The sequence below is a fragment of the Polypterus senegalus genome, chromosome 1 (assembly GCF_016835505.1).
Source record: "Polypterus senegalus isolate Bchr_013 chromosome 1, ASM1683550v1, whole genome shotgun sequence".
In the NCBI taxonomy this organism is placed as follows: domain Eukaryota; kingdom Metazoa; phylum Chordata; class Cladistia; order Polypteriformes; family Polypteridae; genus Polypterus; species Polypterus senegalus.
In genome coordinates this window covers 94,862,277-94,887,674 of record NC_053154.1, presented here as the reverse complement: position 1 = coordinate 94,887,674, position 25,398 = coordinate 94,862,277, and the positions used below count along the sequence as shown (strand labels likewise).

Genomic DNA, 25,398 nt, shown 5'->3' with positions numbered 1-25,398 from the left:
AAAACTTCCATGACAAAATGGTGTTTGTTAGTTGTTTGAGTCTATGCCTGTCCAAGTAAACTGGTGTATGTTGTGTGGCCTGGGTTAGACTTGGGATTCCCAGCCTGAATAAGCTTCCCAGTCCGGCCCTGGACCAAGGTCAACAGGGCGTGATGACAACATGGCTGCCAAAGGTAATACAAACTGCTCGTAGCACTGAAAACTGCTAATCAGTTTTAAATGAATGCCCTTTTCTTTGCCATCTCTATGCTTTCAATCTCAGTAGCAACAAGTGGGACTTAAACAAATTACATCAGTAACTGTCCTATTACAGAAAAGATTATACTATACTGGAATAAATAAGTTAAAATATAATATTTCCATCACCGAATATTAAATATTTAATAAAGAAGACATGTTTGATTTTTTTCTCCCTCCATAACCACAATTTCTGTTTCTGCACTCCAATCATTACTATCGATAATCAACATCTGGCAATACACCAGAGATTGATGCATTTCCCAGTTTGCAAAAGCTGTAAGATGGAGTGAGGGCAAATTAAGTTAGTCTGTTTTACTTTAGTTTATTTTTTTTTTTTTACTTTCTTTCCACTGATTTAGAAAAGCAGACCTCTGCCTTTGTAAGTAGAGCATATAATTATGCAGTGGCTTCCCATTTAGCCCAGTCACACGGTCTCTCTTAGTAATGTCGTCCATGTTGTAATGATACATTCCCATTTTAAAAATGCCTTTCCAGTTTGTTTTTCTATGATAGGAAATGGTACAAAACATATGTGATATCCAGTTGCAGAATCATTCTTCAGCAAGAAATACTACCGGGAAAACTTTACCTGTTATTTTAAAAATTATATTTTATGGTTGGGAGTTTAATGGGGAAATAAGGAACAACGAGTTCTCAGCTTTCATCTCTGCTCTTTTGGTAAATACTGTTTCATTTGTTCCTGAATAATTTTAAATTCCATAAACTATTATTTTGTTTTTTTTGCATTTTCAGTGAGTCTACTGACAATGCAACAATACCTTGAAATAGAATCAAACAAGAAAATAAATACTCTATTGATTAAAAAATATTAACAACATTTATTTATATATCACATTTTCATACAAACAATGTACTTCAAAGTGCTTTACATGATGAAGAAAGAGAAAAAAGACAGAATAAATAATTAAAATTAGGGAACACTAAATAACATAGAATAAAAGTAAGGTCCGATGGCCAGGGAGGACAGAAAAAACAAAAAAAAAAAAAACTCCAGACGGCTGGAGAAAAAAATAAAATCTGCAGGGGTTCCAGGCCACGAGACCACCCAGCCCCCTCTAGGCATTCTACTTAACATAAATGACGTCAATCAGTCCTGATTGTATTTGGGTTCTCATGGAAGAATTTGATGACGATGGTCATGTGGACTTCTGGCCTTTAATCCATCAATGTCAGGACATCACGGTGCTTTGATTAGGTGGTGGTGGTGCAGATCTCCACCACAAAAAAACAGTAAAAGAACAGAAGAGAAAGTAGGGGTTAGTACGGATTTTGTAGCCACCATGAACAATAATGATAATTAATTGAATATACAGAGCATCAGGATTTATCTAAGATGATGTTATGATAAAGCTATGTTAAAGTAATGTGTTTTCAGCAGTGTTTTAAAGTGCTCCACTGTATTAGACTGGCAAATTCCTATTGGTAAGCTATTTTGGTGCTTAACAGCAGAAGGCTGCCTCACCACTTCTTTTAAGTTTAACTCTTGGAATTCTAATTAGACACTCATTTGACGATCTAAGGTTACGATTTGGAGTGTAAGGTATAAGACATTCCGAAATATAATATATAAGATGGAGCGAGATTATTTAATGCTTTGTAAACCATAAGCAGTATTTTAAAGTCAATTCTAAATGACACAGGTAACCACTGTAGTGACATCAAAACTGGGGTGATGTGCACAGATTTGCATTTCTGAGTTAAGATTCTAGCAGCCACATTCTGCACTAGATGCAATCGATTGATGTCTTTTTGGGTAGTCCTGAGAGGAGTGCATTACAGTAATCTAGCTGACTGAAAACAAAAGCATGAACTAATTTTTCAGCATCTTGCAATTTTATAAGAGGTCTAACTTTTGCTATATTTCTTAAGTGAAAAAATGCCTTCCTAGTAATCTGATTATGTGATTTCAAATTCAGAGTCAATAGTTACCCCTATATTCTTTACCTCTGTCTTGACTTTTAATCCTAATGCATCAATTTTATTTCTAATAACCTCATTATATCCATTATTGCCAATCACTAAAATTTCTGTCTTCTCTTTATTTAGTTTGATAAAATTACTATTCATCCATTTAGAAACACAATTGAGGCATTGTGTCAGTGAATCAAGAGTGTCTGAGTCATCAGGTGCTATTGATAAGTACAGTTTTGTGTCATCAGCATAGCTATGGTAGCTCACGTTATGCCCTGAGATAATCTGACCTAACAGAAGCATGTAAATTGAAAAGAGCAGCAGACCCAGGATAGAGCCTTGTGGAACACCATATAGAATATCATGTGTCTTTAGAGTATAATTACCACAACAAAGAATTTTCTACCTGTCAGGTAGGATTCAAACCAATTTAAGACATGCCAGACAGGCCCACCCTTTGACTAAGGCAATTTCTAAAAATATTATGATCAATGGTATTCAAATGTGGCGCTCAGATCTATGATAACAGATAAACAGCCTCTGTGTCTGCATTTACCCGCAAGTCATTTACTACTTTAATGAGTGCAGTTTCTGTACTGTGATTTGTTCTGAAACCCGACTGAAACTTATTAAGAATAGCATGTTTATTGAGGTGCTCATTAAGTTGCATAATGACTGTCTTCTCTAGAATTTTACTTAAGAAAGGCAGGTTAAAAATAGGTGTAAGATTTTCAAAAGCAGAGGAGTCAAGATTATTTTTCTTGAGCAGGGGTTTAACTACAGCAGTTTTAAGACAGTCTGGGAATACTATCAATTAGCACGTCCGATACTTCTTTGAAAAAATACGTTAGAATTTGGTCAAGGTCACAGATGGAGGGTCTCAGTTGAGAAATTATTTTATATAAATCAGGTAAATATATCCTGGTGAAAGAATTGAATTTGTTTATAATAGAGTACTGGGGTTTAAGAGGAACAGTATTGTGGAGATGTACTATATTATTTCTAATATCATTCATTTTTTGATTAAAGAATACAGCAAAAGCCTCACAAGTTTCACTGGAAGTATTTTGGAGGCATTCCTTTGAATGGCCTGGGTTTACCAGAGGATCAATTGAAGAGAACAAGACTCTGGAAAAACTAGCATTGTTAGTTATAATTCTAGAGAAATAACACCGCCTCTCAAGACGGACTATGTTGTTGTAATCTATTATTTTAACCTCAATACCAATATCAATATCTCTGTGCAAAGTACAGTAGTCCTTTTAAGTTCTGACTGAAAATGCAGATCTTTTATATCTTCAAATGTCTGCTTTCCTCATACATACCTTCTCAAATCTACCTAATGTAGTTTAAGATCAAGGAGCTGGGGTCTATCCTGGCAACACCAGGTACAAGGCAGGTGACAGAGTAAAAAAGAGTGCCTTTTTACTTGTTGTCTTCTTCATTTTCCACTCTCAACATCAACAATTGCTCTCCAACCAATGATACCAGTGGCTCTTCTGGTAATGGTAAGAAAGCCGGTGAGGGAGGTGAACATCGGAGCAACGTTTCAGCCGTGGCATGGCCAAATGGGGAGGCAGCTAGATGGATGAGGTCTCCAGGACTCTAAAAATATCCAAACCTAATTATGTCATACCATCTACTGTTAAACCGTACTTCTAAAATTTATTATGCTGTATTAAGGAATTGTTCTGTTCTGTGTATTGTATTGTATTGACCCACTACTTTTGACACCTACTGCATGCCCAACCTACCTGGAAAGGGGTCTCTCTTTGAACTGCCTTTCCCGAGGTTTCTTCCATTTTACCCTACAAAGTTTTTTTTTGGGAGTTTTTCCTTGTCTTCTCAGAGAGTCAAGGCTGGGGGGCTGTCAAAAGGCAGGGCCTGTTAAAGCCCATTGCGGCACTTCCTGTGTGATTTTGGGCTATACAAAAATAAACTGTATTGTATTGTATTGTAACAGGGCACATACCTTTAGACCATTCTCACATATGTCTATGACGACTACCTGCCAGTTTCCTGCTGGGGTAATCAACTTCCAGTTGAATGATGGTCCGCAAACACAAAGCGAGCCATCGGGACTATTGTTCTGCTTGTTCTGCTGTTCTCTCAAAAATCTTCCCAAACTGACCATAGTATAAGTTAAACAATTAGTGGAGCACATGTCATCTAAAAAAAAAATACAAATATTTTAATGAAAATTATCTTTTCAAATGAGAAGGTAAGTGCTCTCTTTTTAATGCAGTTTTGCTAGCTAGCATCATCTCATGCCATGTAATGAGAAGTCAAGCAAAATGACACCTTTTATTGGCTAAATAAAATGATTACAATATGCAAGCTTTCAAGGCAACTCAGGCCTATACTACATTTTGCCTGAAGAAGGGGCCTGAGTTGCCTCAAAAGCTTGCATATTGTAATCTTTTTAGTTAGCCAATAAAAGGTGTCACTTCTCATTACATCCCTTATGGCTAACACAGTACAACACCCTAGTACTACAATCATATGTCATGCTAATTTATGGATGGAGCGATTTTCATTTTAATTTTCTGTTCTTCTTTGTATGTGATTAGTATCAAACATGTTAAATATGGAGGTAGTGGTAAGATGCAGGTGTAACAGATCACTGACGAAAAGAGAGGAACCACATTCACTACAGGTTTTGTCTAGCAGTTTGCTAACATAAACTTACATGTTCTGTTCTACAGTGGTCTGTTGACATTTATTCACTGCAGTTGTGGATCTCTATACTGAATGTTTCAGTACTGGTTATCTCCATGCCAAAGCAACTCTGCTTAGCTCCAGTGTTTCTATGTTCATGGTATTGCAAGAGGTTTAAACACAAAATGAATAGTGTGTAATATGCTTAAATTAGTCAGCCTACTAGTTATTAGTGATAGTAGATGTCACATAATATATTAAAGGTACAATAACTTGCTAAACAGTAAGGGTAGTCTTATTTTGCATGATAATAATACAAACATAATATGACCGCTAGAAGACTGGCTGTAGTGGCTGTTTGCCTTAGTGTCACATTGCTCTTGTTTATCCATAAAACTTTGTTCAGAAGGCCCATGTTCATTCATTAACCTCATCATCAATCATTTATTATAATAAACATTTCATCCCATGCCTTGTAATGTCACATACTTCTCTGTCTACCTGTAGGTCACTTTATAGATTGATGAGCCTGTGCAGTTAAACAGCATGTCGTGCTCACATGCTGCAGGGAAAGCACTCTGGAACCACCTGGTCGCCATGCTTTTCCAGTGTGCACATTTTAGTATGATGAAAACATGGACATACATAGTTCAGATGATTTAACTGTTTGCTTTACATTGTCTAATTTGTTTAATGCAACTGTTCAATTGGTATGATAGGGTATCTAGCCAGAGCTTCTGGACCAGTTGGTAGTCATTAAACCAAAAAAGTGTCATGTTAATGTGTTAACTTGCGGATTTGTAATTCATCCAGATGCTCTTCATCTTGGTGCCAGCCCTGATGCAAAAATGTTTTATCCTTCTGAAAATGCATGTTTTGGGCTTGCCGAAAAAAAAAAATGTACAGATGTTGAGTGTGTTTCTTAAGCAGGACACATAAAGTTCATTAAAGGACAAGGCATGCTTAAAAAAAAATCCATAATTATGTCTGGCAGGTGCAAGGTCAGCTGGCCATAACTGGACTGAGTTGGTGTGACTTTATTACCAACACAAACGGAGACATCACTGTGGAGAGATTAAGCACCACCAAATATTTTCTCTCGTTGCTGAAAGATCTTTCAGACTGCTGTAAAGGAATCTTGACCTATTCTTCCTTAGTAAAATATTTCAACTCAGTAATATTTTATAGCTGTCCATCATGAACTATTTATTTTAACACTGCATTCCTGTGGGGTTGAAGTCAGAACTTTGACTTGGAGATTCCTAAAGATTTTTTTTCTTCATTAGTTATTCTTTTATAGACCTACTTTCTTATTTGGGTGATATTGTTGCTTCCTGAAAGGCATCACCGGATAAAACAAAAAAATAAAAATATTTTGCAACATGGATATTTTTGCAATAAAGAAAAAAGAAGAAATAACACATAGGTCTATCTCTAGCCTGAAAAGCTGGATGCAGTGCTTCAATAGAGCCTGAAAGAGTTTGATTCATTCCATACAGTCAGCGTGGGCACCAGCTTGCATTAATGAGCATTAAAACATCAAGATAGTACTGAAAAAATAAAAACTCAAAATCAATAAAATAGAAGCACTAAGAAAAAACATGATCCAAAATACAATGGACAATAATGTGCAAATGCACTGGCATAAGTGGGAGAAGTATTTCAAAAATCTAACTACATTAACCATCAAGCTCACTTGGGGAAGTAACTTAGGATTCTGGACATTCCAAAAACATTCTAAAGAGTTGATAGTGCTTCCAAATCACCTTATACAGTGTTACAAAATGCCTTTCTAGACGGAAGGACTGTGTAACCACACCACATGCCAATCACACGGTCAAGTTCATCATACAGACTGAACATGATCCTATGACATCATTATATGTCGGTCAGCCTAGATCCTGGAAAGTGGCTAACATATTGTTTTGTCATGGTAGAGAAATATATTGCTCTACTTTCCCCTTTTGTATTATTAATAAGTACCCTTTATCAGAATGCCTCAAATATCCCAGACTTACCACTGTTTATAAGGTACTAGCAGAATACCCGCGCTTCGCAGCGGAGAAGTAGTGTGTTAAAGAAGGTACGAAAAAGAAAAGGAAAAATTTTAAAAATAACGTAACATGATTGTTAATGTAATTGTTTTGTCATTGATATGAGTGTTGTTCTCATATCTATCTATCTATCTATATATATATATATAACTCTGCAGTGTTAAGCGAGAAAGGCTTTGGTTTGGGATCAAAGGAAAAAAGGTGTAAAGAAAGGAAAGTTGCCTTTTTCTTTTATATAGTATAGAGAGATGTGTTCGCTGACGTTATGATCGGCTTTTGGGGACAGTCGCGGTGGGTCTTGTGTAGACTGGTGAGACGTCCTCGCCATTAATCGGCTGTGATGGCACTGTCAGTCCTCTACTCGTGTGCGTGTCTTCATAATCCGGGTGAGGACCTCATAATCGTATATCGTGCAAAAGAAAGTGTGAATCGCCTTAATATTATTTTGCCGTGGTGTAGAAAAGGGGTCCCGTGTTTGCACTTGTCTGGGCTATAGCGCAGGGAGAGGATGAAAAAATTTAAAAGTGCTCACTTTGACTTAAGGCAGAAGCGCAGTCAGCGTCTCAAAGGCCGGCACAGCTATGCACGCGCGCTGGCTGCTCGACTTTTGCTGGGCAGGAGACCACAGTTTTTGCAGACTCGTTCATGATATCAAAAGTCTCAGCGATCTTTGGAGGTCATTCATATATTATATGATATATATATATATATATATCAAAATACCCAGCGCAGCGGAGAAGTAGTGTGTTAAAGAAGTAATGAAAAGAAATGGAAACATTTTAATAATAACGTACCATGATTGACATTGTCATGAGTGTTGCTGTCATATATATGCCTGCCTAAATAAGTCACCCTCGCTTTGCTCTTACTTTTTTACTGTTCATTTAATCATGGCTAGTGGCGGAAAAATTATAAAATGGAAGGAGGATGGCTTTACCAAAACAATTATTGATGGCGAATCGATTATTTATAAAGCTTGAATTGGTGATCTGTTTTTCTGTGTTAACCTCATATTTTTTCATACTTCTTCTCAAACTAAGGTGTTGCGAGGGTAAAATGAATCGGGATGCGCTGATCAATGTAATCTGCTTGTAATGCAAAGTGTGATTAAATGCATTATTTTTAGCGTTATGGAGCACATGCATCGAAGCTTCTCAGCTGTGCTTGTGCTAAGAAAAGGAAAGTTTTTAAAAATAACGTAACACGATTGTCAATGTGACCTTTTGTAAGTAGTGCGTGGAGGATTCAGTGTGTAGAAACTCTAGAGACAGCGTGTGTATTAACTTGTGGATTTTTCTGTGAGTATTTGGTGGCAGTCTGACGAAGTTGCTTCGGAAGACGGCGTTAGCCGCGGAGCTCAGCTCACAGCGAAATTAGATGAATGGGAGGGGATATGATGACGTGACTCCCCCACCCGCCTTAACTGTCAATCCCCCACAAACACAGTCTCTCGGAATTTGCATAAGCACACCCCTTCACCTACAATTTTAGCTTAGTTACAAAGTGATCAAAACTCTCATTTATATCCTGTGTCCTCTCATTAAACTTGTATCCCGCATTACCTGTGGGCATGTGAAACGCCAGCGGTAGCCTGTCTATGAACTTAATTTAAAGTTTAGGTTTACACCTTGCTTTCTTTCCGAGGTAGCATCACTCATGAATATGGTAGTATATGTCACTCGCTCGCTTCTTATTGTTTCGCTGCCTTCTCAATTATATAATGCATGTTTTCTTAAGCGCTTTTTGGAGGTCTTCCTGGTTTTCTACGCACTGCGTTGACAGTCAGTTAACGTGATTACGTGGGAGGCGTGATGATGTCACACGAAACTCCACCCCCCCACGTCATTCCAGCTCAACTCCATTACAGTTAATGGAGAAAAATACCTTCCAGTTATGACCATTAGGCGTAGAATTTCGAAATGAAACCTGCCCAACTTTTGTAAGTAAGCTGTAAGGAATGAGCCTGCCAAATTTCAGCCTTCTACCTACACGGGAAGTTGGAGAATTAGTGATGAGTGAGTGAGTGAGTGAGTGAGTGAGTGAGTGAGTGAGGGCTTTGCCTTTTATTAGTATAGATTATAGTATATAACTTCTCCCCACCTTCCCTTTTACATCTATAACCTCAGGCAATTAGGTGTAATAAAAGACAACCAGGAGTTATTACAATTTAAACAATGTATTATTGGTAATATTCATAAATAACAATATGCAAAGTATATTTGAATATTGGCAACCATACAACCTAATAAATGGTGATGTGTAGTTTCAGATGGCAAACAGACTTGTTAGTTACTTAAAAGTGCCTCTAGTTAAGGCATCATTTATGGTCAGCTTTCTTCCGAACAGGCCGCATGACTGTCTCAATATAGCTGCCAAGCTGTGCTCGCCACTGTGTTGTCCTTTTCAGTTCATGGTGTGATTTTCTTTCAGTTTGTTAAGAGAGAGAGAGAGAGTGAGGTTAAGCAAGCAAATTTATAGATTCTCTGTTCAACCCCTAGAGTCAATATGACATCATGGTACTTTAAGGCTTCTGATACAAACCAGTTCCAAACAGCCGTACTTCAGACCAATGGGGGAATAGAACATCTTCACACCTGCCCCCAAAACCATATGTTAACGTAAAGCTTGGCAGTTAGGCAGCCTGACTTTAGCAGAGAAACGCTTGCCAAACTGGTATGAGGCACTTCCCCCCCAACCCTATTGTAAAATTCAAAGAGACTCAGTCCTAGTGGGGGGGGTTGTAAACATGAATGCTTCTCACTAATGTAACACTAATATTACATTGCTTTGCCTAAATTACAAATAAAGACATACAAAATATTTATCAACGTATATGCAAAATCTCACATCACAACACATATATAATGATAAAAAGGCAAAAACTTTTAACAATCATACAGTTAAATGGTTAATGCCATCTTCTGTGGTTTGGTCTCTAGACATGCTCATGCAGTTTGCCTGAATGCCTCCGATGAAAAAACCGTAACAACTATGAAAGTTGAATAATTCCAGGAGGAACCTCTTCTCTGGATCATACTTAACTTTGCCAGTGAACAAAATAGTACATACAAGGACACGTGATAATATTGGTGTTTGGGGTTTGATTGGGTATCTCCAGTACAGGCTCTTTATAGGGCTACTTACCAGAGATAACATCTTCTGTGTGGTCTTCACACTTCCCAGGTACCACTACACCCTTATAAACAGTTAAAGAGACAAACATGTTATTATTTTACATTTTCTTTGATGATCAGAACATTTTGGACTATTATTCTTATTCTAAACAAATAAAATAAATGTATATAATTTACATTTACTTATTTGGCTTATGTCTTTATCCAAGTTAGAACATTAGAACATTTATGATAAAATTGGTTACATTTCTTTTGGTTTTCCAATTGCAGCAAAGGCAGGTCAAGTGACTTGCTCAGGGTCACACAATGTCAGCAGCAGGATTTGAACCCATAATTCTTATAGTTTCTTTGGTAAAATCTTATGTTCCCTCAAAGGTGGCACACAGAATGTAATGTGATTAAGTGTAAATATTTTTCAGTACCACACAAAGGAAGCAAGTCAAGAAATCCACCCACATCCCAACTTCGAACCCACTATATCTTAAACATTTACAAATAACGGATACCAAAAAAAATACTCGTATTAAAAGTAAGTATGTACTGTATATTCAAACTAGGGGGTCCCCCCCTGCTTGTTTCGCTTGCCAACCCCCCTGGCCTGCGCTACGCACCAGCCACTTTGCCTCTCTGCCCTCGTGTTGTGTAGAGGGGAGCTGAACGCACCCCAAGAAGATGCGGTCACTCCTCTGAAACCCCCCTCTTTAACGGTGATACAATGGGAAACAAATACATTTTTTTTAACCTCCTCTTTGCTTGCTCTGCTGCAGTGCCACATGATTTGCATCTCACGCGGCGCTTCAAACATTTAAAAGCCTGTACAGCAACCACCCTACTCTTTGTCTTTTATTTCCGGCCCCAGGTGTGGCTAAATCTTTTGGCACAAAATCGCTTGACGTGAGTTCTTGATATTTTATAGTTTATAATTTAAAAATGGAAAAATAATCTGAAAATCTAACAACATCACATTAAAGTTCAATAAATTCTGAAAAGAATGATACCAAACATATATATGCAGGTTTAAAAATAAGCCCGATTTAAAGCGTGACAAAAAACGTGACATAAAATCGTTGCACTTTTAGGCTTTTATATAGAGAGAGTAGAAAGATTTTATATATATATAGAGTAGATATATATAAATGTAGGTTAAATATTCTGAGTGTTACAAATATATGCAATGTGTTTTTTGTATATTTTTTAATTTATTATTGTTAATACATTAAAATATTTCCTCATGGTGCATCTGCAAAGCAGAAAGTGTGTTTGACTTATGCATAGTTGCCTAAAAGGAGCAGGTGAAAACTTGACTGCAGCTATCAACTGAATGGGAAATTTGAAAACACAGCCCTGTATAAAAATGTGATTTTCTGTGCAGGGAAAGTGATCAAAGAAGAAACAGACCGGGTGCAGTTAAGACTGCCTCCCTGTAAAGCACATGAAAAAAACAGATAAAATCACTGGTCATTGTTCAAGCAAGTTCCATGCAGTCATTAATCAATTCTACCATTTTACAAATTTCTTAAAAAAAATTAGATAAACCTGGTGGACCATGGATTAGGCCCACAGGGGTCAACATATTTTATAGTGAGGGAAGCCCGTTCCATACTATTGGCAAGAAAAGATGGTCAATAAATAATGTACGGGAATAAATTAAATTTAGTTTCTTTTATTCCCCATTTAAAGTTACAGCAAAAATGAAACACAGGACACATTTGTATTTATTTTTAATTGCATTGTTCTTTTTTGCATTGAGTGTCATTTCAGCAACCACATACAGTAAGACACAGAGTGTATTTGAAGCTTGAAACTGCATATTGACTGTGCCTAAACTAAAAACTAAAATGAAGACTGCTAACATTGAAAGGGCTGTTTAAAATTGTGATTTTAAAACCATTATAATAAGATAAGGAAAATTAGATAAGTTGCACTTACAGTATGTTCCATCCTCTTTAATGACCAAAAACTCAGTTTTTGCAGCTGTAGAGAATGTTAACAGTACTACAAAGCAGCAGTTAGTCAGAGATCTCAGGTTTAAGGAGCAGAAGTCTGTCTGTTTTATTAATGACAATATATGCCAACCAGCAGGCCATAAAGCTTTTCTTATCTATGCTGTTTGTCACTAGCTTTTCCAAAGGTGGTTGAATTCTTTTTTTTGGCAGTATAGTCTATTCTTATTTTTTTTTTCCTTTCTTTAATATTTTTTCTTGGAACTATGTGTTTGGATTTGATTAGGTCGATTTGATAATTAATGGATGAATGGAAACATTATTTCTTAAAACTTTAAATACATTTTTGGCAAGCCATAATAATATGGCAGGCTGCTCAGCTTTTATACTCTGATGTTGATACAGAGTTGTCATTTGAAGCAATTAGCCATATAGTAAAACCCTAAAGTCTGTGTGTCCAGTCTGTCTAAGCAATCTGATTGGTTAGTTTAGCTTTGACGGTGAGATGCAAGAGGAAGTGCGAGTACATGGCAGAGAAAGCAGCATGGGAGGCATGTATATATAAAAGCAAATAGGATGCAAGAAAACTGCCTTGAAAATAATGAGTCTGGGAAGAAGGGCATGCTTTATGGGAAAGCAGTCGAGAGAGAGAACGCTGGTGAAGACTCATTCACACATGTGCACAAAAACAAGGAAATTAGCTGAAAGTGCACATAGGGAAAGAGATAGTATAAGTTAAAAACATTTGACAAGTAGTTCTAAATAGTCTCTGAATACTGTTTTAATAGTTCTGTGTTTTTAAAACCGATGCACAATCAAGTCATCCCGGCATTAGTTTGTATTCATAATATTCTTGAAAGATTTAATTTCAGTGAAAGGGGCAGGACTGGGACCTTGGGGACTAGGGGGATGGCATGTAAGATCATTTATACCACATTTTATGGTGCAGAGATATCGGCTGTCTTGATCCCTCCCAATACAAAACTAAAATAATAGAGTGCACACCTCAAATATGAACAAAAGCCCAACGTATCTTCTTTGCAGGTCTGGACCTACTGAAAAGGCCTCACCTTATGCAGTCCAGCCTTAAATAAAATAACATAACCAAAAATGGAGTTAACTCTTTATAAAGTTTAAAATCCTCCCAGAAAGAAAGAGCACCATTTTAAAAAAAAATCTCTGTTTCAGTACAAACACAGGAAACATCTTTTATGTTTACTTATTTATTAAAGAATACCACTAAGAGATAAAAGGCAATACATGAAAAAAGAGCAAAAGATGGGTTTTGTCAAACAAACCCAAACAATTTCAAAAACACAGTACCTTATGGAAAGCAGGTTTGATGCCAGTAAATCCAAAGAGCATTACAAAATCACAGAAAAACACAGGAAATACAGTGATCCCTCGCTATATTGCGCTTCGACTTGCGCGGCTTCACTCCATCGCGGATTTTAAATATAAGCATATCTAAATATATATCATGGATTTTTCGCTGGTTCGCGGATTTCTGCGGACAATGGGTCTTTTAATTTATGGTACATGCTTCCTCAATTTTTTTGCCCAGTTGATTTCATATAAGGGACGCTATTGGCGGATGGCTTAGAAGCTACCCAATCAGAGCATGTATTACGTATTAACTAAAACTCCTCAATGATATAAGATATGCTTCCCACGCAGTGCTTGATTGTTTGCTTTTCTCTGTCTCTCTCACTCTCTCTGCGCCTGACGGAGGGGGTGTGAGCAGAGGGGCTGTTTGCACAGAGGCTGTTTGCCTAGAGGATACAGACGTTCCTCTAAAAAAATGCCGTTTTATCACGGTGCTTCGGCATACTTAAAAGCTCAAAAACACGGATTGATTTTTTGATTGTTTGCTTTTCTCTCGCACGCTCTCTCTCTCTCTCTCTCTGACATTCTCTTCTCCTGACGACACTCCTTTGAAGAGGAAGATATGTTTGCATTTTTTTAATTGTGAGAAAGAACTGTCATCTCTGTCTTGTCATGGAGCACAGTTTAAACTTTTGACTAAAGGGTGTTATTTCATGTCTAGAGGGCTCTAATAATGTTAACAGTGTGGGAGAGTTTATAAGGGCTTAAAATATATAAAAATAAACATACAAACATATGGTTTCTACTTTGCGGATTTTCATCTATCGCGGGGGGTTCTGGAACACAACCCCCGCGATCGAGGAGGGATTACTGTATACCATGAAAATAAAAAACTGTCATTGTCAATAACCAAAGTTGAGAGGTGAGCTCCAGCAAGTACTGTTTTTTTCACTGGTGAATTATCGAGTGGACATAAATCTTCATCCATTGTTACATTTAGAACAGACACTTAAGATGCAAACTCCTGCAAGCGTGAAATATTCTGAGATACTTGAATTAAAGTGGCTGATTTGCTCAGCAATTCTGGCCAGCTTTTTCTTACATCCATATCTACTACAGAGATACACAGTCACAACTTTGAACAACTTTTGAGCTGCAGAAATCCCGAAGGAAAGTTAACTGTATAGTCAAAGTTTTGAGTATCTCATGTTATGTGTAGTGTCACTGAAATAATTAAATAGCTACATAATGTATTCGGATTCAGCGGGTTGGAAAATGGATGGATGGATGGATAAAGAAACAACAAAACCATATTTCTTGACACATATAATTATTTATGTTCACATGCTATTTTGATATTTACTTATTGTCACGTTTCACAATGCATTTATTTATTTGTAGATGCCAATTAAGCATGTCTTCCATATGTATATAGAAAAAAATATGCAAATACCGATAAAATAATAAACTGCAATGTTCACTTTAATCATGTCTGAAATTGTTTGATTTGCAATTTTAAACATGTGGAGCACGTGGGTAAATCAAGCAAAAATGTCATTATCCCAAACATTCTGGAGGGCACTGTATATATACTTTGTTTTTTGTATTCTAATGGTTAACTTAACTAAAGTAGCAGGAAAAGGGCGCTGCTGTGTAAGGAGTTTGCGTGCTCTTCCCACCATATGATGGACTTGCATTGGGTATCCAAGCAGCTGTCAAATGAGTAAAAGATGAAAATATACAAAATATATAAGTTCAAGCAACTGTTCTCCAGTTAAAATTGGAAAAGTAAACTAATTTGTTGTTGAAATTGCACAGAACATCTCTGTGTTTGATGCTTTACAATGGGAAATTTTGAAATTATAAAACTTTATTCAGCACTATCTGCTTGTGGTATCTCAACGGAAATTGAACTGTGTCAACAAATTTATTTAAAGTATAAAAGTGCCACATCTTAACAAAACTGGTCCACAGGTTGTGGGGTTAGGGTGTTTCATGTGCACAAACACAAACTGACATGGGTTTCTGCAGCAGATGCTCATATGTGAACACACCCAATAGAATACTTCATAAAACTGGAACAAGATGCAGATCTCTAACTATTCTTTTGGAGTTATTAGTGCCTTAATGGATATTTTTGCACTGGTGTGTATGTGTGTTGTCACAACACAACTTAAGCTTTTGTAATAATAATAAAAATAATATTTCATATATTTTATACATAAGAATACTCAAATATTTGGTACAGAAAGGGCTGAACAAAAATAAATAAATAAGCACATACATAGACAACAGTAAAATATCTGAAAAACTTAGGCTATAGTAAACAAATACATTTTATATCCTTTAGAAACTAGCTGTGATTTAGCATCACAAAGACTTTGATGAAGAACATTCCACAAGGCTGGAGTAAAGAATGAGAAGACTCTCTCACCCGCAATCCTCTTCTTACTTTTAGAAACTACACATAACCACCACTGCAGAGGAGTGAATTCATTTGGCTTATTCTTTGTAAGTATTTTATATAGAATATGTTATTAAACTGGCAGTCAGTGTAGTTTCTTCAGAGATGGCAATTATGTGTTCCAGGATTTTGCATGAGTCAGAGCTCTAGCAACACAATGCTGGACATTCATTTGTTTATTAAAAACTGACATTGAAAGTCCATAAAATAAAACCTAGATGTTTTATTTTTATTATTATTAGATGTTTTTATTTTTATTTTCTATTTATAAAATCTAGATGTTATAAAAACATTGGATCAACCCTTGACCTCTGAGTAAATCAAAGTTGGTCTAAGACAGTCTATAATTCTTAAATGAAAGAAGAATTTTTTCAGTAGGCTACTAACATGTAGAGCCAAAGACAAGGAACAATTAAGTAGTCTTGTGAGATTTGTAACTAAAGAAGAATCTTGCAAAGAGATACTGTCAATCAATAATGCAAAATGATCTTAAAAACTGAGACTTATTTGCAATATTCCATTTTTTTCCAGTTTAATTTAAAAATGACATGCTGCACAACCTGGGTAACGTGTTTTAAGCAATTTCTGGAAGCTTGTTTCAACATAGTGCTGTCTGTCAGATGAAAAACATCTAAAGCAGTCTAGCATAGTGGCACCAATGTATAACAGACAAATCACCAAATCATCCTGAAACACATGGTTTCCTATAAAGGAAAAATAGGTGGAGTACTTTGAGTAAGAACAAAAAATGAATTTGCTGTTTCCATGTCTCATTAATTCACATACCACTTCTCAGATTTTTCAGTGATGAAATATTAGTGATTTTAAAATCACTGCTATTTTTGGGAAGATAAAGGTAAATTGATTATTTAAAATCACTTATACTTGTGATATGAAAGTTGCACATTTTCTGCTGATACCAATTTTGCAGATGACTTGGATGGATTCACATGACGATAATAAATTGACAAAAATACTCTTCATTCTCCTGTAGGAATATGCTTAAAATATAACATTATGTTACATGGAGTGTATAACAATGCAGGGTACTTGTTTATCAAATGGACGGCATGACAAAGGAAAACAGAATTGTTTTGACGAGTTCATAACATATTTATTGGGATAAAAAAATATATAGAAATTTACAGAAATTGGAATATTATAGAAATACATATGTACAATTGTTATTTATACCATTCTAGTGTTGAGCTCCGTGGAGGAGGCTTCACTGCCGTCCGTTTAGTACACAAGTACCCAATGCAGAGATCCCGGTGCTGGAGCAAGGCATGAAGACAAAAGCAACATTTTGTTTTCCAAAAAGAAAAGATCTGCAGAGGAGTGTTTTAACACATTTATGAATATTGAATAAGAAAAGTAAAATTACCTGCAGACCAGAAAAATACCATGGTGTGAATCCAAAGGAAATTGCTATTACTCCAAGAAAAATCAGCAGGAATAAAACATGGAGGTCGATGATTGTGTAGGAGGATCTGACAAAAATCAAAAAATAGTCTCCAAGCAGCCAAAAAATACACAGCTTACATGCAGTGCTGAAAATATGTAATTCAAAGGGCAGAAATTGCTATGTACAATCTACCACATTTTGAGGGTGAATCTCTAACTGTTTACAGTAAAGTCAAAGCAAACCCCAAATAAATCACAGCTCAACTACCCAATAAAAATAAGCCAATGACACATTTACAAAAGTGGAAAAGGTCACTGGAACAGAAAAGAAACAAGAATCCTAAGAATTGGAAAGACAATTAAAAAGCTAATAGCAAACCTGGTGAATCAAACCATGAAAGATAATATTTAAAGGAACAACCACACCACGTGATATCGCCCATGCCACAACCTGTGTTATAACGTTTTCTGGCGACACAAATGATGAAACTGAGTTCTATAATTTTAAACAGTGACAAGGAAACATAAACAAAGGCAACAGTAGATGGGGTAAAAACCTTTGTAGAGCCTCTAAGAAACTGCCTAAATCTGTGCAGCGATGACTGGCACCAGCCTAATTTACCTAACTAGTAATGAATATAATCACAATGGTGCTAAAAACAAATAATAATAATAATTGTTTATAATTCTAAACAAAAACAAAAACTAAATTATTTCATCCAAAAAAATGACCAAAGCTCAATCAAAAATAGAAGTACAAATTACTTAAAAAGTAGCAAAGATAATGTCAATAGATGGAGGCTTTTCCTTTTTTTAAATTTTTTTTTTATGGATTTTAATTAGAAGCAGATAACATTCCATACAATCAAGTCAAACTTAACAAAGCAAAATTCAACCCTCACCCAAGAACAAGAGAGGAGTGCCAACAACCAAAGCAACAAGAAAGGAAGAGTATCCTTTTCCCCGAAATGGAAATTTATTCTAAAACGTTATTGATTAGATCCTGCCATATTTTAAAAAAGCTTTGAACAGATCCTCTAAGTGAGAATTAGATTTTTTCGAATTTCAAATAGTACAGAACATCAGTTATCCTCTGACTTGAAAGTGGTGCAGTGGGAGTCTTCCAGTTATGCAAGATAAGTCTACATGCTAGTAGTATCACAGAGGAAATGTTTGTTTGTTTGTCCTTCTCCACTTTAAGTCCGTCTGGGAGTAGAAAAAACACAACAAACAGTGGATTAGGAGTGATTGGGACACCAAAGCTGTCTGATTGGCATTCAAAGATTGTTGTCCAGAATATTGTTAATTTGGTGCACACCCAGAACATGGGGCCCAGTGAGGCTGGATCTGGAATACAATGTTCATAGGTTCAATCTTGCCCTGGAAACATTTTGGACAATTTTAAACAAAATAAATGTGCTCAATATAAGATTTTAAGTTGAGTGACTGAATGCTTTGCACAAATGGATCTAGAGTTTATTCTGTGCATGACTGCCATCCACTCCTTTTCTGAAATATTAAGTGACAGATCCTTTCCCCAAGGTGCTCTGGTGTCTTTGAAAGAAAGGGACTAGAAAATATTTTTATAAATAGTAATGATGCTATCTGAGTCTTCAAGACTGATCAGTTTCTAGCTTAAAAGCAGTGGAAAAATTGTATTGATGAGAAGTTAAATTTGAAGCGTAATTGTTCATACAATGCAAAGACGTCACCTATGTACAAATCTTTAAGTGTTTTAATCCTGGACATTTTCCAAACATTAAATACTTTATCTGTTTTAGAAGATGGAAAAAGGTGGTTGTCATGTACAGGTGCAACACAAAAGGTTATCTGTCTTAAAGTGCTTTCTACATTGGTTCCATAAACTGAGAGAATGAAGGACAATTAGATTGTCATTTTATTGATGGTAATTTATATTAACTGGGGCACAAAGCAGCGAATATAAAGAAATACTGCAAAATTGTACTTCTGTTGTAGAACAGGCTTCCGTATATTTATCGATTTGTGACGATGTGCGGGGGTCTCATGCATAAACAGTGGATACGCACAAAAATGTTACATACACCCGTTTCCTCGCACACTTTGAGATGTAGCACTTGGTGTAAAGCCACACACATTTTCATGGTAGCCCCCTACTTTGCATATACAGTTTCTTCTCAGTTTTGCAAACTGGCAGCATCCAGTGTCAAAGCAGTGCTACTGTTTCTGTGTCATTTATCATTCTTTTTCATATTCGCATCAATGATGTGAGATTTATCAAATACACCAAAATTAATTGCATATTGTTTACAAATTTAATGCACTTGATTGTAATAATTCTGTAACAGAATAACGGTGCATGGAATGCCCAAACTATTCCAACTATCATAGCTGTTTTAGCATTGCTAGCAGACATCGCAAATGGAAGAATTAGAAGATGATGATGACTGGCTTCTAAGTCAATTTCGATTTCTAAGAGCTATCCTCTCAGAGCTGTGTACTGAACTGGAGAAAGCTTTACAAAGGCAGACTTAAGTTGGGCACTACCTAACCCTAACCCTAACCCTTTGCAAATTCTGTCCCCTCTCAGGTTTTTAACAACAGGAGTTTTTCAATGTAAACTTGCTCACTGATCTGGTATTTTACAGACATCACCAAGTTGCGCCATGATATTATCTGCTTGTCGTCCAGATACAGTATATAAGATTTCCTTACACTGTGTTTGACCTGCGAAACATCAAAGCGCAATTTGCAACAATGTCTGGTTTTCCAAATGTAATTAGAATGGTCAGTTGTATGCACATTGCTATTGTAATGGCGCTGGACAAGTTACATTAAAGGGGATGAATCACCAAAAGAATGAGCAGGCATTACATCATATATAGCTGGAGAACCAATGAAAACAGCAGCTCTGTACAGTTTCAGGTGCTTTTTCCAACTAGTGCGGCAAAAGGCAAGCAGTTCTAAAAATAGTGAGTCATCTCAGATAGGCATGTAAAGAACAGATAATCAATCCATTGTGGCGCTCACTGCCATTGCTACACTATAAAGTCACCTTCTGAGAATGAATTTTTTAATGTAAATAGAATGCATTTCCACTTTATTAATGTGCTGCTCTATAATCCACAGAAACCGTGTCGCGGCTTGCCCGTACTTGAGGAGATGTGCTATAATGAACCTGACCCTGACCCACCAAATGATCAGTCAAATCGGATAGCATGACAACTTTGCTTGAATGTAATTAGCAGAATGTAAAAAAAGGTAATAAGATGCAGCATTTATTTTTTAACCAATTCATTAAAATTGTGGTCAGTATTATATATTACATCCCTTATATTCCTTAGTTCACTGGCCACACCTCTTACAGCATCCACTATTACATTTTGTGATTCCAGAACAGTCTGTAAGCACACAGCTAGATGGCCTCCCAGCGGTTTCTGATGCAGACGTGTGTGATCAGCCAGCGCCAGTAGACACACGTGTCACAACAGCACCATCATGTCATCAGCACGGGGAGCAGCTTTTGTAATATTGTCTGCAACAGAATAAACAGACGGGGTCCTTTCATGTTGACAGTGATATCTGTCCATTTCTTTTTTTATTTTGGGCACTGTGCAGCTTTCTGAACTTGAACTTTGAGTGTCTCCGCCATGCTTTTATTGCTTATACCATTACGTAAGCCAACAAATAGTACATTTTTTCTTTGCCTCCACTTTGCGTTTGCTGAAATTCCTCTATTTTCACATGCTTTGCCATTGTCTTTTAATGGGACACTAAACAGAAGGGGGCTATTTATATTGATTTGCATATTAAAATATGCAAAATTCTGGGAGGAGTCAGGGTGGGGCAGCAGGCTTTCATGCTAACCAGGATTTATGGAGCTGAAGTGCACAGAAGTTGGCTTACATACAGTTTTGTGCAACTGCACATTTCCACTTTTGTCCATACGCCATGTTATGTTTTATGTGTGAATTCTATGCACGGTATTATACATGAGGCCCCAGGTCTTTATACCATGTGTATTTGCCGCCTTGGAATAAAATAGAAAGTTAGGTACCGCTATACCCCCTTCTGCTTTAGGTTGTTGTAGAGTCGACCTTTGGATGCATGGATGTTTCAAATTTCAACTAAATAAGGTTATGATTGAGTCTAATTTCTTAAAAAAAATGATTTGTTAATGTATCTGGGGATGCTTTGAAATAGGAAGAGAAGCTTGGGAAGGATGGTCATCTTAACTAGACAAAAACCAGATTTATTAAAGGCAAACACTTAACTTTTAACCTTCAACGTTTGTTTATTATAATATATTCACCTATTAAATCTAATACCCTAGAGATGATATTATCTTTAGATGCAGAACAACTATTTGATATGGTTGAATGGGATACAAAATAAATAGCCTTTAAACTCACATTGCCACACCTAACACATCACCTAACTCAGTCTCTTTGATGTTGTGATTGTATTAGTTTTTGTGAGTCTCTAGAACAATACATGATCATCAGCCAAAAAAATTCAAGAAAGTGCTGAAATGAAATGGTAAAACACATAAATAGCATGTAATGTACTCACCCGGGCTGTCACACCTGACAATCACAAAGCTGATGCCTGCTAGTTGCTCTCTTTCTTCATCAAGTGTCCTTGATTCCTTTTTTATTTTTATTTTCTGTATGCTTTTGTAATTTGTTTCACATAATGTTTCTGTCATCTTTTCTATTTTTATTATTCTTTACAGAGTACAATTTAAATATTACAAGTTAGTTTATTCTCTTTGTTATCTTGCAATTTCCCTTTTATGTGGAGACTATGGGGATGGCCTCCTCAATGCAGCAGCTATGGAACTCCTGTTTGAAACTCTTGTTTTAAAAAGTTCTGTCCCTACACTTCTATTAGTCTGAGTATTCTTCAGTACTATGTAGGTTTTTTCATACAGTAAGTGCTCTCTTTAATATTCTGGTGAATATTAAGTTAACTACTTGGCTTTTGACAGCTAAATCAACGATTTAATTTGTTTTAGGCAATGAAGCCTAATTCTTGAGTTTGAGGCCAGGCTGGTTCTTGATTCGTTTTATTGACTCTAGATCTCACTGGAGGTTTAAACTTTTTGTAAGTCAGGCAGGAATAATAGTTTTTTTGCCTATTTCAGAGCTAGTTACTGTGATGGTACAGTTTTGCTCCATGTTCCTGTTGCATCCGAGGAGCCTCTTTGACCCAGAAACTGTTGATAGTCATAACTGAGATGAGCCAAACAAACAATGACACACACATACAGCAAGGGGTAGGAGAGTGCTTATCAATTCCAAAAATCAAAACACTGTGAGGACCGAAGATTAGAAGAAGGAACAGCAAGCGGGTTACGTGCCAAACTTTTAAAGAACCTATAAGCTCACGTTAGGGGAGAATATTTTAGAATTTTGAGCTTTTTAATGGACATTTATATATTGCTGCTTTTAATTGTTATTTTAAAGTTCTTATTCCTTTTATTTTTTAAGTACCCCTATTGTAGCGTACTTATTTGATTCTTTTTAGTGCTTTTATTATTTTCTTGAACAGTTTGTAGTGCAGTGATGGGGCTATGCCACGGACCTAAGGTACCAGTTGCATTGGGTTGGTTGAGGCATGGAACCTTCCTGTGGAACTGGCAGCTTAAGGGAGGAGGTGTGTGATATAGGATGTCTGCAGCTTCGTAACTGTTGGTCAGTTTTTGAGTAAATAAATAAATAGCAAGCTTGCGCATGGCTGTGTGGGGTTGGTGAAGCAGGTGCAGATGAGGGTTTGATCTGTCTTGATTACTTCCTTGGCTCTGGCAGTTAGCATGAGATGCGCTTTGCTCATGGAAATATATAAGGGGAGAGAATCCCAATTAAAGGAAAGGACAAACAAAAGGAAAAAGGATAATTTGGAAGTTTTGAATCAGCCATGTGTGGTGTAGCCAGTCCACAGCTCACAACAAAAGGGCCACTTTTAAATAAATAATCACCGCGCTCGCAGCTAAGTGAGGGGGCGTGGTAGTGTGGCTGAAGTGATGTGGGCGTTTCTCACCTAAGTGCACAGGTGGGAAACTGTCCGCATCCGTGATTGTTCCTGGGGCTGCTGATTTGCCACAGCTGCCATGCCCTCTTGATAAATAGAAGCGCGAGTCAGCTATGGGGAAGAAAGGGAAGAAAAGAGAAAGAAAGAAACGTAGGTTGCAGGAGAAGGCAGGAGAGAGAAAGTCGGTGCGGGAGCATAAGCGAGCAAGAGCAGGCTCGATCAAGAGAGAGCAAGCAGCTGGGAGGTAAGCCCACGAGGGGAGTGTTTGGCCGACACTCAATGGGGCTGAAGAAAGCGGTCACTCAAGCTGAGTGATTATGGAGCTGGAGTGACCTGTAGTGGAGATGACTGACTGCTGAAAGGAGCGGGAGTCGAGGAGACTTTGAGTCCCAGTGTGAGCGCCCTAGCCGCTGGAGAAGAAACCCAAGTCTTGGTCCAGTTTGGAGCCTGATGTAGCCAGGGATCGGAGGGCTACCGGACCCGTGTGAAAGGCAGCTGTTCCTTCAGGTAGGCAACTCTCCTGTTGCGATGGCCAGATGGGTGAAGCAGGGGAGCCACCAGGTAAAAGAAGACACCGGGCTTTGTTGTTGTAAAGGATTGCTTCCTGTGCTAATTTTTCTAATGGTATTTTAACCTACACATTTCACACTTGTTTTATGGATTATTTATTTATTTACTTATTGAAGGCACTGCACTTTATTTAATTTGAACATTGCTTTTTTGTTGATTATTTTAATTAAAGCACTTTACACTTTTGCACCATTCACTTGCTTTGTTGTGTCTCACTGCTAAGCTCATCTGTAACATTACCGACGGTGTAGGGTTCAAGGGCTCCCGAACAGACGATGGGAGCATGTATCGAACCTGCATCGTCACACCATTACAGAGGACTTGAGGTTGGTGGTCAGGGCCTTGTGGAGGAACAAAGTGATCGTCATTCCAGGGGGAAATTGGTTCTTTGCTGAACAGCCAAGGTGTAGTGGGGAACAATAGATAATCTCCCAAGGGATCCAGAAACATGCCAGTTTTGGGTGTGAGGAAGATGGGAGAGCTGGCTTGAAGTGACATGGCACATGCGCTGACAGATGCAGTCCTGTCAAAAGCCGGAGGTGGAAGGGACCACAGCTACTGATATCTCCACCAACTGCGAGACCTGTGAGGGGTGAGCCAGGGAAACAATGGTAGGATATGTGCTGGGCTGAAGGAAAGGAAGAAAAGGAGAGAGGATGGGGATAAAATGGAGGAGCTGCAGCAGAGAAACAGAAGAAGGGTGTAGCATAGAGGCCTTGAGTTTTAGATGTTTATAATGCAAAGGCTGTCTTTGTTTTACCTTTGGTGGTTATTTATTGCATTTTAACCTTCACATTGAAAACTGGATTGCTTATTTATTGGATGTTTGGATGGTATTTATTTATTTGTCAATGGAAAAAGCACTTCACGTTCTGTTTTTGTATTCTTTTTAATAAAAGCACCTGCACTTGTATACCCATCCATTACTGACTGTGTGTCCTCACTTGCCCATCTCTTGGTTATGCTACAGATGATGCAGAAAAATTGACTATGTATTTATGAATTTTATTCTTTTGAATGAAATAAACAGTGGTACATGTGTGTCCCAGAAAAATATCAGGAATTAATGTAATTGTTTAAATGGATGAAAATGTAACACATTTGATTTTAATAAAACTTGTAAAAGCACTTCTGTCCAACTGAAATCCTTTCTGTCTGACTTGCTGATAATGTCAAGAGTGCTGTGATCTAACTTCACCCCATACTGTACCTTGATCTCCTTTTGAGCACTTAGTATTTGTTTTTAGCTTGACGTATGGTTTAAGAGCGCGTGTAGGATGGATTAATAGAATAAATAAAATATTTGGTATCTCTTGCCCTTTGTGTACCTTCAGCACCTTTCCTCAGTATGTGTGTATGTCTGACCTTCTTTTTGACTGGCAATCCATCTGTTGAGCACATTCTATTAAAAGCCTGTTTCTCACACTCTGCCATTTTAAGGTGCTTTGTTTGCCTCCTTTCCACTTTTATACTTCCTGTCTTTGGTGGAGACTCTCCACATGCCTCATATGCCATTACTCCTTCTCGTGTGTGTCATAATTATTCTTTCTATTTTGATCGCGTCACCAAATTTAAATTGACCAATCATACTCAAGACAAACTAACCAATTAGATTACTCAGAGGAATGGACACATACACACATACACACCTTACAGTTTAA

At 37.2% G+C, this 25,398-nt stretch overlaps 1 long non-coding RNA gene across 1 annotated transcript in view; it reads right to left on the bottom strand.

Moving 5' to 3' along the window:
• Positions 1-4,066: 4,066 nt before the first annotated feature.
• LOC120529654 overlaps positions 4,067-25,398 on the bottom strand; it is a 126,294-nt gene continuing 104,962 nt past the window's right edge. The window contains exons 5-6 of the long non-coding RNA XR_005633787.1: positions 10,029-10,080; positions 4,067-4,341 (exon numbers count right to left, since the gene is read on the bottom strand). This is a non-coding gene — a long non-coding RNA (uncharacterized LOC120529654). The remainder of the gene's footprint in view (positions 4,342-10,028; positions 10,081-25,398) is intronic.